The 4,947-nt window shown below is 43.8% G+C and overlaps 1 pseudogene across 1 annotated transcript; it reads left to right on the top strand.

Annotated features, from left to right (window-relative positions):
- The first annotated feature begins 4,242 nt into the window (after positions 1-4,242).
- On the top strand, positions 4,243-4,941 carry LOC110315794 (annotated as a pseudogene). The gene has a single exon (XR_002380223.1). The product of XR_002380223.1 is annotated as an E3 ubiquitin-protein ligase TRAF7 pseudogene (transcript).
- The last annotated feature ends 6 nt before the right edge of the window (positions 4,942-4,947 follow it).

The following is a 4,947-nucleotide window of genomic DNA, read 5'->3' as shown; positions in this document are numbered from 1 at the left end:
CTCGCCAGCATCTGCTGTCACCTGAATTTTTAATCTTAGCCATTCTGACTGGTGTGAGATGGAATCTCAGGGTTGTTTTGATTTGCATTTCCCTGATAACTAAGGATGTTGAACATTTTTTCAGGTGTTTCTCAGCCATTCGATATTCCTCAGTTGAGAATTCTTTGTTCAGCTCTGTACCCCATTTTTTAATGGGGTTATTTGAATTTCTTGGGTCTAGCTTCCTGGGCTCTTTGTATATATTGGATATTAGTCCTCTATCAGATTTAGGATTGGTAAAAATCCTTTCCCAAGGGGGCTGGTGAGAGGGCTCAGTGGCTAAGAGCACCCAACGGCTATTCCAAAGGTCCTGAGTTCAAATCCCAGCAACCACATGGTGGCTTACAACCATCTCTTAACGAGATCCTCTTCTGGAGTGTCTGAAGACAGCTACAGTGTACTTACATATAATAAATGCGCCACCACGCCCGGTCCATTTGTCAATTCTTGATTTTACAGCACAAGCCATTGCTGTTCTGTTTAGAAATTTTTTCCCTGTGCCCATATCTTCGAGGCTTTTCCCCACTTTCTCCTCTATCAATTTCAGTGTGAGAATATTATTTACACTAACATTGTCACAGTTTTAAAAAAATGCAAGTTATTGCTGAAGACCATTCTTCCTAGTTCAACACTTCCCTGGCATGTACTCTACATGGACCCACAAGAACCCCACACTGTACCTTCTGGTTAATTAGAGACCGGAGGCTTTATTTGTAGATACACAAGAAACATTCTTTTGAGAGTCTCCTCATAAAAAGACAGACAAACATTTATCAATTGTAACTATGCAAATTGAAAGGTTTCAGGATAGGCCTACAGGAAACATTTCCTTAGAGATCAGTGAAGTCAACTCTTACAAAAGTTCTTCTTTATTTGTAATTACCCCCAAAAGGACAGAGACGTCAGAAAACACTCATGCACTGGTCTTTTTTTTCTTCCCACTGACCAGTCATGGCACAGACTGGAAGGTGTTGAAGGGCTGTCTTCCAGGCGCTGGGTGGCAGAGGCAAGACTGAGTTTTCAAAGTCATTCACAATTGAGTGGGGTAAGTCAAGCATGAGCTAGAGAAGATACTGCTATGAACGGAGACAAATAAAGCAATTAGGAAAAAAAGTGAAAATATTAGTGATCAGGAAACATTAGAGAATTAAAACAAATAAGAATTAGGCTGTGAATCTTTAAAAAATGAAATTTAAAATGTAATGCCAACAATGGACTTTTGGGGATGTGAGATATATATTTATATGTATAAAACTGCAAAAAGGCATAGGTATATCGACTTTCAAAAAAAGCAGTCCAGCAGGCTATTCACTGGCAGAGGCAATAGCATTAATAAAATACTTTTTCATCTTGCTCCTATGTGGACTGGTGGTTGCTGAGTCCTGTAACCTGACACACAAGCTGTAGCCAATGAATGTCCTGTTCTCAAAAATCTGAGCTGACTTAATCATGTCAACGAGGACTGCACATATCCACAGAGGACAGTACCCTAACTGGAAATTCGGTATTCATCAGATCAACCCAATCTCTCCTAATTGTACAACCACCAATCATGTGTATTTTCATTAACATGCATGAACTGATACACACTAGAAAATTTTAAAATCACCTACTTCTTCGTAATGGTGAGACCTGCAGCTAGTTGACTTAAACTTGAGTTAGTCTTGATCTAGCTATCATCTTCCCTCTTTTACTCTGCGGCTATAGTACACTGTTCCTCCTATTCCGGTCTGAGGGCAGAAGCCATGCTCCACATGCAAATCCTTTCCCTGTTACTGCAACACACAGTTCCTTCCATGACTCAGATGGGTAATATTAAAACTCTGTTGTGCTACTTCCCTTTAACTTAAGAATTGAGAAAATTTAATCAAGAGGGAATCAAGGCCATTACCCTGGGAAGCAACAGACAGGGATCAGGGCCAGTGCCCCTGAGGCACCATAGTTTGAGTCAGAAACATTCCTCTAAAGGACTGAAAACCCAGCTGTTCTAGAATTAATAGGACTTCCCAGGGAGGAAATCAACCAAGACACAATGACAATATTAATTAAGAAAAAAAAATCTCTGTAACAATACCACTCATCTAGCTCTGCTTAATGGTGAAAGACGAGCCAGGCCAAAAGAGATTTGCATCCCATATACTCTGTCATACTTATGTCTCTTTTAGGTTTACACCCTAGTTATACTGTGAACAATTTAAGGATGGAGCAGAGACTACTTGGTTTAGCCACTTGGCTGTTGGTAGATTTATACAGCCAATATATTTCACTAATTATTCAAGTACACCAATACCCTCAAAGAGCAGGCAATTCTTCAGTCACACAGTCCTAAGTGAAAGGCCTCAGAGGACGCAAAAGGTAGAAAAAGTAGGAGGTAGGAAGTATAAAAGCTGGGGTGGTTGGCCAGGAGATAAGGCTTATGCTAAGGCAGCTTGTATACTACCTACAGGGGAAAATGGAAAGAAATGGGAGACTTCTATGAAGTCAGCAGAAACTACCACACAATGGGACAAACTAAAGAGAGATTTAATCAAATAATGCTGCTCACTGAAAACAGGGTAATCTCATCAACATTACTGACCATGCCTACAGTAGTTTGCAACTGATATTGTCAGCCCCACATGGGAGGAATTCTTGGTATCTCAAGAACAGAGACATCCCCTCTCCACAGGACCACGCCCCAAACCATTAGCAGCTCTCTCAAGCCTATGCCTAGTATAAGGGAAGCAGTTCTGTTTTCTGTTTTTGTTTTTAAATGAATACCTCAAGACCTTAGGGAAAGTTCCTGAGTCCTAGACCACAGGCTGTTATAGGCTCTGCCAAGCATGTATCTGGATTTGAGAAGGACCTATGTAATTCTCCATCCATAAAGGCCTCATGGAAAACCTTGCTTGGGCAGGCCAGTCCTTAAGCACAACAGTGTTTTTCCTTTACAAATGGTTTCACCAGATGTCTTGCCCAAGTGGCATTTTTCTCAAGAAGAAAAATGATCCTTTATGGCACACCAGGCCTAAGTGTTGGTTGTGACCCTGCAGTGCTCCATTGAGCAGATTGTTCAAGTACTGGCCTTCGATCTGGGGATGGGCCTAGTGATATTTATTAATCAGGGTTGTCTCCTTTGTTATGATCTGGAGCCATATTTCCTGACAATCCTGATGAACAAGCATATGTATCCCTGCATCCTAATCTCTCAGATGCTTGGGTTAGCATACTACTTACCTGTAACGTGTTTTAGAAGCAGTCCCTCCCTTAGCTAAATTCTACTAGGTGTGACTTAGTATTTCCTAAGCATTTGAAAATCCTTTATACCAAATGGATCTTAAATGGCCAGGACACAAGTTCCAAAAGAAACCAGAGATAATGGGCATCTCCAAATTTGGCATCATACTAAGGATGCTGCTATATGCAAGCCCTTGCTCCAAATGGTTTGTGTAGATGCAGCTGCCATAATGAATTTATTCAGATGCCACCGCTGAGTACATCTAGTGGCTAAGACCTCATGACCTTACAGGTGGCTGATAGTTTCCACCTAACCCAGGGGAGGGCCCACTACCAAGACTCCTGCTTCTCAGACCACTGCTCCTTCAGTTAGGGGCAGTGGTCCCATGCTCACCATGATGAGATTCAATAGCTCGCCGGTACTACTCCAAGGCACCCAGCAGCAGAGGTCAAAGCAAGTTGCACCAACCATTCAAGGCTGTCCAGCAATGGAGATGAATCTGCAGCACTAAACAAAGCACCCAGAAGAACCCTCCTCTTCTCCTGATTGGGCAGTTTTCCTGGAGGCCCTGATTGGTCTGGCAATCTTGAATGACATGAGCACTGAACGCACATGCCTAATGCTTTCCTGGCCCAGGAATTAAGTACAGAAGCTGGTCTTTCCCAGATCAGCAAGATTTTTTGATTCAGTATCACGTATGCCTATCCTCCAATAGCTTATCTTTCTCTCTTCCAGCACTCAGCATGAATATCTTCCCCCTCCTCATCTTCCTAGTCTTTCCTTCCTCTTTCTACTCCTCTTCTTCATCTCCTTCTCCTTAAACTTTTCCTCATGTTCTTCCTCCTACTCATCTTCTTCTTCTTCTTCATCTCCTACTCTACTTCTCCTCCTCCTCGTAGACTCAAAATGTATAGCTTGCAGAGTCCACTATTCAACTGAGATCAGAGTAAACTATATGACTCATAGGCAGAATGGTTCTGTGACTATTAACAATTAAATTGAAGAAAGAACTCACAGGCCTCAACCACTGGGTGCGGGCCCTGGTGGCAGCACAGAGCTATCTGTACAGTGGCTCTTACCAGACAATCAAGATCTGGGACATTCGGACCCTTGACTGCATCCATGTCCTGCAGACATCTGGTGGCAGTGTGTATTCCATTGCTGTGACGAATCACCACATTGTGGCACCTATGAGAACCTTATTCATGTGTGGGACATTGAATCCAAAGAGCAGGTGCGGACCCTCACAGGTCACGTGGGCACAGTATATGCCCTGGCAGTCATTTCAACACCAGACCAGACCAAAGTCTTCAGTGCATCCTATGACCGGTCCCTCAGGGTCTGGAGTATGGACAACATGATCTGCACACAGACGCTGCTGCGCCATCAGGACAGTGTAACTGCACTGGCTGTTTCCCGGGGCTGGCTCTTCTCAGGGGCTGTGGACAGCACCGTGAAGGTCTGGACATGCTAACAGAATCCAGGCTTGGCTCCCCCTGGGTCTGTAAGTTAGCTGGACCTCCATTGGAAGGTCTGCCTGTCTGTAGAGACAGGTAGACAGGCACAGCTAGGCAGTGTCCTCTCTGCCTATGCTTGGCGAGGGATCTTTCCGAAGGCCCCGCTGTTACTTGTACCAGAGAAACACCCAGGCCCTCCTCTGGGCGCCAGGTCTGATGCTTGCCCGGCCCCAC

Source organism: Mus pahari, unplaced genomic scaffold, assembly GCF_900095145.1.
Source record: "Mus pahari unplaced genomic scaffold, PAHARI_EIJ_v1.1 scaffold_8665_1, whole genome shotgun sequence".
Taxonomy (NCBI): Eukaryota; Metazoa; Chordata; class Mammalia; order Rodentia; family Muridae; genus Mus; species Mus pahari.
The sequence above is the reverse complement of the archived record's forward strand: the minus strand, read 5'-3'. Positions and strand labels throughout refer to the sequence as shown.